Genomic DNA, 11229 nt, shown 5'->3' with positions numbered 1-11229 from the left:
ATTTGATTGAGTCGGTAGAGTGCACATGGACTGTGGAAGGAGATTTGACTGGGTCGGTAGAGAGCACTTGGAATGAGGTTTGGCAGTGTCTGTAGAGTAAAAGTGTGCTCTACAGACATGGAATGGAATGCGGGGGAAGATCTGACTGGGACGCGGGAGAGCAGATGTACTGTGCAAGGAGATTTGGCTGGGTCGGTAGATTGCACAGGAACTGCGTAAGGAGATTTGACTGGGTCGGTAGATTGCACAGGAACTGCGTAAGGAGATTTGACTGGGTCGGTAGAGTGCACATGGAATGAAGTTTGGCTGGGTCAGTAGATTGCCCACGGAATGTAGGAGAAGATTTGACTGGGTCGGTGGACTGAGATGCACAGTGGAACAGTTTTTGACTGCGCCGGTAGAGTGCACACGGGCCGTGGAAGGAAATTTGATTTTGTCGGTAATGTGCATATAGAATGAGATATGACTGGGTCGGTCGAGTGCACACGGAATGAGATTTGGCTGCGTCAAAAGAGTGCACATGCGTGTGGTTGCAGTTTTGCGTGGGTCAGTGGAGTGCACATGAACTGTGGAAATTGATTTGACTGGATCAGTAGCATGCACATGCACTGTAGAAAGAGATTTGACTGGGTCAGTAGAGCGCGCAGGGATTGTGCAAGGAGATTTGTCTGTGTCGGTAGAGTGCACAGGACCTGTGCAAGGAGGTTTCACTGGGTCCATAGACCGCACATGTACTCCACTAGGAAATTTGACTGGGTCACTAGAGTGCACATGGACTGTGGAAGGAGATTTCACTGAGTCGGTAGAGTGCTCAGGAACAGTGGAAGTCAATTTCACTGGGTCTGTAGACCGCACATGTCCTGTGCAAGGAGATTTGACTGGGTCACTAGAGAGCACATGGACCGTGAAGGAGGTTTGACTGGGTCAGTAGAGTGCACATGGACCATGAGGGAGATTTGACTTGATTGGTAGACTGTGCATGGATTGTGTAAAGGAGAATTGGCTACGTCAGTAGAGTGCACAGGAACCATGTAAGGAAGTTTCACTGGGTCCGTAGACCACACATCTACAGCACAAAGAAATTTGACTGGGTTGGTAGAGTCCACATGGACTTTGGAAGGAGATTTGACTGGGTCGGTAGAGTGCACATGGATTGTGGAAGGAGATTTGACTGGGTCGGTAGAGAGCACATGGACTGTGGAATGAGATTTGACTGGGTCAGTAGAGCGCACATGACTGGAACAAGATTTGGCTGCGTTGGTAGAGTGCACATGCATGTGGTTACAGTTTAGTGTGGGTTAGTGGAGTGCACATGCACTGTGGAAGTAGATTTGCCTGGGTCTGTAGACAGCAAATGTACTGTGCAAGGAGGTTTCACTGAGTCTGTATGCCGCAAAAGTACTGTGCAAGTAGATTTGTCTGGGTCGGTAGAGCAAACATCGATTGTGGAATGAGATTTGACTGGGTCAGTAGCGTGCACATGGACTGTGGAATGAGATTTGACTGGGTCGGTACAGTGCACATGGACTGTGGAATGAGATTTGGCTGGGTTGGTAGAGCGCACATGGATTGTGGAAGGAGATGTGACTGGGTCGGTGGTGTGCACTTGGAATGTGGTTTGACTGGGTCGGTCGAGTACATGTGCGCACTACAGACATCGAATGGAATGTGGGGGTAGATCTGACTGGGTCACTGTACCGTGCAAGGAGATTTGGCTGGGTCGCTAGATTGCACAGGAACTGCATAAGGAGATTTGACTGGGTCGGTAGAGTGCACACGGAATGAGGTTTGGCTGGATTGGTAGATTACCCACGTAATGTAGGAGAAGATTTGACTGCATGGGTGGAGTGCGAAGTACAGTGGAACAGTATTTGACTGCGTCGGTAGAGTGCACATGGAATGAGGTTTGGCTCGGTCGGTAGATTGCCCATGTAATCTAGTAGAAGATTTGACTGGGTCAGTGGAGTGCACATGGACTGTGGAATGAGATTTGACTGGGTCGGTAGAGTGCACATGGACTTTGGAAGGAGATTTGACTGGGTCGGTAGAGCGCACATGGACCGTGAAGGAGATTTGACTGGGTCGGTAGAGCGCACATGGATTGTGGAATGAGATTTGACTGCGTCAGTAGACCGCACATGACTGGAACAAGATTTGGCTGCGTCGGTAGACCGCACATGACTGGAACAAGATTTGGCTGCGTCGGTAGTGTGCACATGCGTGTGGTTACACTTTTGCGTGGGTTAGTGGAGTGCACATGCACTGTGGAAGTAGATTTGGCTGTCTGTAGACAGCAAAAGTACTGTGCAAGGTGGTTTCACTGGGTCTGTAGATTGCAAACGTACTGTGCAAGGAGATTTGAGTGGGTCAGTATCGTGCACATGGACTGTAGAATGAGATTTGGCTGGGTTGGTAGAGTACATGTGAGCTCTACAGACCTGGAAAGGAATGTGGTGGAAGATCTGAGTGGGTCGCTAGAGAGCAGATGTACTGTGCAAGGAGATTTGACTGTGTCGGCATAGCGTACATGGACTGTGGAAAGGGATTGGAGTGGGTCGGTAGAGCGCACAGGAACACTGTAAGGAGATTTCACTGGGTCAGAGCGCACAGCAACAGTGTAAGCAGATTTGACTGGGTCTCTAGACCACACATGGACTGTGGAAGGAGATTTGTCTAGGCCGGTAGAGTGCACATGGACTGTGGAAAGTGATTTGACTGGGTCGGTAGAGTGCACTTGGAATGAGGTTTGGCTGGGTCAGTAGTGGTCATGTGCACTCTATAGACATGGGAAGGAATGTGGGGGAAGATCTGATTGGGTCAGCAGAGAGCAGATGTACTGTGCAAGGAGGTTTGACTGGGTCGCTAGAGTGCAGATATACCATGCAAGGGGCTTTGGCTGGGTTGGTAGAGAGCACATGGACCATGGAAGAAGACTTGTCTGGCTTGGTAATGTGCATATGCACTGCGGAAGGAGATTTGGCTGCGTCGGTAGAGCGCATGTAGACCGTGAATGAGATTTGACTGGGTCAGTAGAGTGCACATGGACTGTGGAACAAGATTTGTCTGCGTCAGTAGAGCGCACATGGACTGTGGAACAAGATTTGGCTGCGTCAGTAGAGTGCACATGCGTGTGATTACAGTTTTGTGTGGGTTAGTGCATGTACTTTGGAAGGAGATTTGACTGGGTCTGTAGAGTGCACATGGATTGTGGAAGTAGATTTGACTGGGTCGGTAGAGTGCACATGGATTGTGGAAGGATATTTGACTTGGTCGTTAGAGGCATTTGGAATGAGATTTGGCTGGGTCGGTGGAGCACATATGGAAAGTGGGAGAAGATTTGGCTGGGTTGGTAGAGTGCACATGGACTGTGGAAGGAGTTATGACTGGGTCAGCAGATTGTACTTGCACTGGGGAAGGAGATTTGATTGGTCCTCCAGACCGCACATGGACTGTAGAAAGAGATTTGACTGGGTCGGGAGAACGCACCAGGACTGTGCAGGGAAATTTGGCTGTGTCAGTAAAGTGCACATGGACCAGGGAAGATTTGACTGGGTCGGTAAAGTGCACAGGAACAGTGCAAGGAGGTTTCACTGGGTCTGTAGACCGCAAATATACGGTGCAAGGAGATTTGACTGGGTCGGTAGAGCGCACACCGACTGTGGAATGAAATTTGACTGGGTTGGTAGAGCGCACACCGACTGTGGAATGAGATTTGACTGAGTCGGAAGAGTGCACATGGACTGTGGAAGGAGATTTGTCTGGCTTGATAATGTGCATATGCACTGTGGAAGGAGATGTGACTGGGTCGGTGGAGTGCACTTGGAATCAAGTTTGGCTGGGTCAGTAGAGTACGTGTGCGCTCTATAGACATGGAATGGAATGTGGGGATTGGACTGGGTCGGTAGAGTGCACAGGAACAGTGTAAGGAGATTTGACTGGGTCTGTAGACCACACATGGACTGTGGAAGGAGATTTGACTGGGTCGGTAGAGCGCACAATGAATGAAATTTGGCTGGTTCGGTCGAGTACATGTGCGCATTACAGACATGGAATGGAATGTGGCGATAGATCTGACTGGGTCCTTAGAGAGCAGGTATACCATGCAAGGAGATTTGACTGGGTCGCTAGAGAGCAGATGTACTGCGCAAGGAAATTTGACTGGGTTGGTAGAGTGCACACCGACAGTGGAAGGAGATTTGACTCAGTCTATGTACAACACATGGACTGTGGAAGGATATTTGACTCGGTCATTAGAGTGCATTTGGAATGAGGTTTGGCTGGGTTGGTGGAACACACATGGACTGGGGAAGGAAATTTGACTGGGTCTGTAGAGTGCACATGGACCATGAAGTAGATTTGATTGAGTCGGTAGAGTGCACATGGACTATAGAAGGAGATTTGACTGGGTCGGTAGAGCACTTGGAATGAGGTTTGGCAGGGTCTGTAGTGTAAAAGTGTGTTCTACAGACATGGAATGGAATGTGGGGGAAGATCTGACTGGGACGCGGGAGAGCAGATATACCATGCAAGGAGATTTGGCTGGGTCGGTAGATTGCACAGGAACTGCGTAAGGAGATTTGACTGGGTCGGTAGAGTGCACATGGAATGAAGTTTGGCTGCACGGTATGTAGGAGAAGATTTGACTGGGTCGGTGGACTGAGATGCACAGTGGAACAGTTTTTGACTGCGCCGGTAGAGTGCACACGGGCCGTGGAAGGAAATTTGATTTTGCGGTAATGTGCATATAGAATGAAATATGACTGGGTCGGTCGAGCGCACATGGAATGAGATTTGGCTGCGTCAAAAGAGTGCACATGCGTGTGGTTGCAGTTTTGCGTGGGTTAGTGGAGTGCACAGGCACTGTGGAATGAGATTTGACTGGATCAGTAGCATGCACATGCACTGTAGAAAGAGATTTGACTGGGTCAGTAGAGTGCGCAGGGATTGTGCAAGGAGATTTGTCTGTGTCGGTAGAGTGCACAGGAACTGTGCAAGGAGGTTTCACTGGGTCCATAGACCGCACATGTACTGTGCGAGGAAATTTGACTGGGTCACTAGAGTGCACATGGACTGTGGAAGGAGATTTCACTGAGTCGGTAGAGTGCTCAGGAACAGTGGAAGTCAATTTCACTGGGTCTGTAGACCGCACATGTCCTGTGCAAGGAGATTTGACTGGGTCACTAGAGAGCACATGGACCGTGAAGGAGATTTGACTGGGTCGGTAGAGCGCACATGGACCGTGAAGGAGATTTGACTTGATTGGTAGACTGTGCATGGATTGTGTAAAGGAGATTTGGCTACGTCAGTGGAGTGCACAGGAACCATGTAAGGAGGTTTCACTGGGTCCGTAGACCACACATCTACAGCACAAAGAAATTTGACTGGGTTGGTAGAGTGCACATGGACTTTGGAAGGAGATTTGACTGGGTCGGTAGAGCGCACATGGACCGTGAAGGAGATTTGACTGGGTCGGTAGAGCGCACATGGACCGTGAAGGAGATTTGACTGGGTCGGTAGAGCGCACATGGATTGTGGAAGGAGATATGACTGGGTCTGTAGAGTGCACATGGACTGTGGAATGAGATTTGACTGGGTCAGTAGACCGCACATGCCTGGAACAAGAGTTGGCTGCGTCGGTAGAGTGCACATGCATGTGGTTACAGTTTTGCGTGGGTTAGTGGAGTGCACATGCACTGTGGAAGTAGATTTGGCTGGGTCTGTAGACAGCAAATGTACAGTGCAAGGAGGTTTCACTGGGTCTGTAGATCGCAAACGTACTGTGCAAGGAGATTTGACTGGATCGGTAGAGCGCACGTCGACTGTGGAATGAGATTTGACTGGGTTAGTATTGTGCACATGGACTGTGGAATGAGATTTGGCTGGGTTGGTAGAGCGCACATGGATCGTGGAAGGAGATGTGACTGGGTCGGTAGAGTGCACTTGGAATGAGGTTTGACTGGGTCGGTCGAGTACATGTGCGCACTACAGACATGGAAAGGAATGTGGGGGAGGATCTGACTGGGTCACTAGAGAGCAGATGTACCATGCAAGGGGATTATGCTGGGTTTGTAGAGATCACATGGACCATGGAAGGAGCCTTGCCTGGCTTGGTAATGTACATATGCACTCTGGAAGGTGATTTAACTGGGTCGGTAGAGTGCACGTAGACCGTGAAGGAGATTTGACTGGGTTGGTAGAGCGCACACGGATTGTGGAAGGAGATTTGACTGGGTCGGTAGCGTGCACGTGAACAGAACAAGTAAATTTGACTGGGTCGGTAGAGTGCACATGGACTGTGGAAGGAGATTTGACTGGGTCAGTAGAGTGTACACGGACTGTGGAAGGAGAATTTTCTGGGTCGGCAGAATGCACCTGGACCAGGGAAGGAGATTTGACTGGGTCGGTGGAGTGCCCTTGGAATGAGGCTTGGCTGGGTCGGTCGAGTACACGTGAGCTCTACAGTCCTGGAAAGGAATGTGGTGGAAGAACTGAGTGGGTCGCTAGAGAGCAGATGTACAGTGCAAGGAGATTTGACTGTGTCGGCATAGCGTACATGGACTTTGGAAAGGGATTGGAGTGGGTCAGTAGACTGCACAGGAACACTGTAAGGAGATTTGACTGGGTCAGTAGGGTGCACAGGAACAGTGTAAGCAGATTTGACTGGGTCTCTAGACCACACATGGACTGCGGAAGGAGATTTGACTAGGCCGGTAGAGTGCACATGGAATGTGGAAGGTGATTTGACTGGGTCGGTAGAGTGCACTTGGAATGAGGTTTGGCTGGGTCAGTAGTGGTCATGTGTGCTCTACAGACATGGAATGGAATGTGGGGGAAGATCTGACTGGGTCAGTAGGGAGCAGATGTATTGAGCAAGGAGGTTTGACTGGGTCGCTAGAGAGCCGATGTACCACGCAAGGGGCTTTGGCTGGGTCGTTAGAGAGCACATGGACCATGGAAGAAGACTTGTCTGGCTTGGTAATGTGCATATGCACTGCGGAAGGAGATTTGGCTGCGGCGGTAGAGCACATGTAGACCGTGAATGAGATTTAACTGGGTTGGTAGAGTGCACATGGACTGTGGAACAAGATTTGTCTGCGTCAGTAGAGTGCACATGCGTGTGATTACAGTTTTGCGTGGGTTAGTGCATGTACTTTGGAAGGAGATTTGACTGGGTCTGTAGAGTGCACATGGACTGTGGAAGGAGATTTGACTGGGTCGGTAGAGTGCACACGGACTGTGGAAGGAGATTTGACTGGGTCGGTAGAGTGCACACGGACTGTGGAAGGAGATTTGATGGATCGGCATAGAGCATATGGAGTGTGGATGGAGATGTGACTGTGTCGGTAGGGCGCACATGGATCGTGGAAGGAGACTTGTTTGGCTTGGTAATATGCATATGGATTGTGGAAGTAGATTTGACTGGGTCTGTATAGCGCACATGGACTGTGTAAGGATATTTGACTAGGTCGATAGAGGCATTTGGAATGATATTTGGCTGGGTCGGTGGAGCACATATGGAATGTGGGAGAAGATTTGGCTGGGTTGGTAGAGTGCACATGGATTGTGGAAGGGGATTTAACTGGGTCGGTAGAGTGCACAGGAACAGTGCAAGGAGATTTCACTGTGTCTGTCAAATGCACATGTACTGTGCAAGGAGATTTGACTGGGTCACTAAAGAGCACATTGACCGTGAAGGAGATTTGACTGTGTCGGTAGAGTGCACATGGACCTTGGAAGGAGATTTGACTGCGTCGGTAGAGCGCAAGTGGACTGTGTGAGGAGATTTGACTGGGTCGGTAGAGTGCACACGGACCATGAAGGAGATTTGACTGGGTCGGTAGAGCGCACATGGACTGTGGAAGGAGATGTGACTGGGTCGGTGGAGTGCACTTGGAATGAGGTTTGACTGGGTCGGTCGAGAACATGTGCGCTCTACAGACATGGAATGGAATGTGGGGTAGATCTGACTGGGTCACTAGAGAGCAGATGTACCATGCAAGGGGATTATGCTGGGTTTGTAGAGATCATATGTACCATGGAAGGAGGTTGTCTGGCTTGGTAATGTGCATATGCACATTATGGAAGGTGATTTGACTGGGTCGGTAGCGCGCACGTAGACCGTGAAGGAATTTTGACTGGGTTGGTAGAGCGCACATGGATTGTGGAATGAGATTTGACTGGGTCGGTAGCGTGCACGTGAACAGAGCAAGTAAATTTGACTGGGTCTGTAGAGTGCACATGGACTGTGCAAGGAGATTTGACTGGGTCGGTAGCGTGCTCATGAACAGAGCAAGGAGATTTGACTGGGTCAGTAGAGTGTACATGGACTCTGGAAGGAGAGTTGTCTGGGTCCGTAGAATGCATCTGGACCAGGGAAGGAGATTTGACTAGGTCGGTAGAGTGCCCTTGGAATGAGATTTGGCTGGGTTGGTAGAGTACATGTGAGCTCTACAGACCTGGAAAGGAATGTGGTGGAAGATCTGAGTGGGTCGCTAGAGAGCAGATGTACTGTGCAAGGAGATTTGACTGTGTCGGCATCGCGTACATGGACTGTGGAAAGGGATTGGAGTGGGTCGGTAGAGCGCACAGGAACACTGTAAGGAGATTTTACTGGGTCAGTAGAGTGCACAGGAATAGTGTAAGCGGATTTGACTGGGTCTCCAGACCACACATGGACTGTGGAAGGAGATTTGACTAGGCCGGTAGAGTGCACATGGACTGTAGAAGGAGATTTGACTGGGTCGGTAGAGTGCACAGGAACAGTGTAAGCGGATTTGACTGGGTCTCTAGATCACACATGGACTGTGGAAGGAGATTTGACTAGGTCGGTAGAGTGCACTTGGAATGAGGTTTGGTTGGGTCAGTAGAGTACATGTGTGCACTACAGACATGGAATGGAATGTGGGGGAAGATCTGACTGGGTCGCTAGAGAGCAGATGTACCATGCAAGGGGATTTGACTCGGTCGGTACAGCGCACATGGACTGTGGAACAAGATTTGGCTTAGTCGGTAGAGTGCACGTCTGTGTGGTTACAGTTTTGTATGGGTTAGTGCATGCACTTTGGTAGGAGATTAGACTGGGTCAGTAGAGAGCACATGGACTGTGGAAGGAGATTTGACTGGGTCAGTAGAGCGCACATAGACTGTGGAACAAGATTTGGCTGAGTCGGTTGAGTATACATGCGTGCAGTTGCAGTTTTGCATGGGTTAGTGGAGCGCACATGTACAGTGGAAGGAGATTTGACTGCGGCAGTAGAGTGCACATGGGCTGTGGGAGGCAATTTGATTTTGTCGGTAATGTGCATATAGAATGAGATATGACTGGGTCGGTCGAGCGCACATGGAATGAGATTTGGCTGCGTCGCAAGAGTGCACATGCGTGTGGTTGCAGTTTTGTGTGGGTTAGTGGAGTGCACATGCACTGTGGAATGAGATTTGACTGGGTCAGTAGAGTGCGCAGGGATTGTGCAAGTAGATTTGTCTGTGTCGGTAGAGTGCACAGGAACTGTGTAAGGAGGTTTCACTGGGTCCGTGGAGATTAGACTGGGTGACTAGAGTGCATTGTGGAAGGAGATTTCACTGGGTCGGTAGACCTCATGTACTCTGCAAGGAGATTTGACTAGGTCACTAGAGAGCACATGGACCATGAAGGAGTTTTGACTAGGTCACTAGAGAGCACATGGACCATGAATGAAATTTGACTGGGTCGGTAGAGTGCACATGGACTGTGGAACAAGATTTGGCTGAGTCGGTTGAGTGCACATGCGTGTGGTTGCAATTTTGTGTGGGTTAGTGGAGCGTACATACACTATGGAAGATTTGACTGCATCGGTAGAGCACAAGTGGACTGTGTGAGGAGATTTGGCTGTGTTGGTAGAGTGCACACGGACTGTGAAAGGAGATGTGACTAGATCTCTAGACCGCACATGGACTGTAGAAGGAGAATTGACTGGGTCGGGAGAACGCACATGGACTGTGCAGGGAGATTTGGCTAGGTCAGTAAAGTGCACATGGACTATGAAGTAGATTTGACTGGGTCAGAAGAGCGCACATGGACCAGGGAAGATTTGACTGGGTCGGTAGAGTGCACAGGAACAGTGCAAGGAGGATTCACTTAGTCTGTAGACGCACATGTTCTGTGGAATGAGATTTGTCTGGGTTGGTAGAGCACACATCGACTGTGGAAGGAGATTTGACTGGGTCGGTAGAGTGCACGTGCACTGTGGAAGGAAATTGGACTGGGTCGGTAGAGTGCACTTGGAATGAGGTTTGACTGGGTCGGTAGAGTACATGTGCGCTCTACAGACATGGAAGGGAATGTGATGGAAGATCTGACTGGGTCGCTAGAGAGCCGATGTACTGTGCAAGAGATTTGGCTGGGTCACTAGAGAGCAAATGGACCGTGGAAGGTGACTTGTCTGGCTTGGCAATGTGCATATGCACTATGGAAGGAGATTTGACTGTGTCGGTAGAGCGCACCTGGACTGTGCGAGGAAGTTTGGCAGTGTTGGTAGCGCGCACACGGACTGTGCGAGGAGTTTTGGCGGTGGTGGTAGAGTGCACATGAACATTGCAAGGAGGTTTCACTGTGTCTGTAGACCGCAAATGTACTGTGGAATGAGATTTGACTGGGTCGGTAGAGTGCACATGGACTGTGGAAGGAGATGTGACTGGGGTGGTGGAGTGCACTTGGAATGAGGTTTGGCTGGGTCGGTCGAGTACACGTGCGCACTACAGACATGGAATGGAATGTAGGGGAAGATCTGACTGGGTCACTAGAGAGCAGATGTACCGTGCAAGGAGATTTGATTGCGTCGGCATAGCCTACATGGATGGTGGAAGGAGATTTGACTGGGTAAGTCGTGCACAGGAACAGTGTAAGCAGATTTGACTGGGTCTTTAGACCACACATGGACTGTGGAAGGAGATTTGACTGGGTCGGTAGAGTGCACTTGGAATGAGGTTTGGCTGGGTCGGTCGAGTACATGCGCGCACTACAGACATGGAATGGAATGTGGTGGTAGATCTGACTGGGTCACTAGAAAGCAGATGTACCATGGAAGGAGACTTGTCTGGCTTGGTAATGTGCATATGCACTGTGGAAGGAGATTTGACTGGGTTGGTAGAGCGCACATGGACTGTGGAAGGAGATTTGTCTGTCTTGGTAATGTGCATATGCACTGTGGAAGGAGACGTGACTGGGTCGGTGGAGTGCACTTGGAATGAGAT

This window comes from Carcharodon carcharias, chromosome 10 (assembly GCF_017639515.1).
Source record: "Carcharodon carcharias isolate sCarCar2 chromosome 10, sCarCar2.pri, whole genome shotgun sequence".
Lineage (NCBI taxonomy): Eukaryota > Metazoa > Chordata > Chondrichthyes > Lamniformes > Lamnidae > Carcharodon > Carcharodon carcharias.
The sequence above is the reverse complement of the archived record's forward strand: the minus strand, read 5'-3'. Positions refer to the sequence as shown.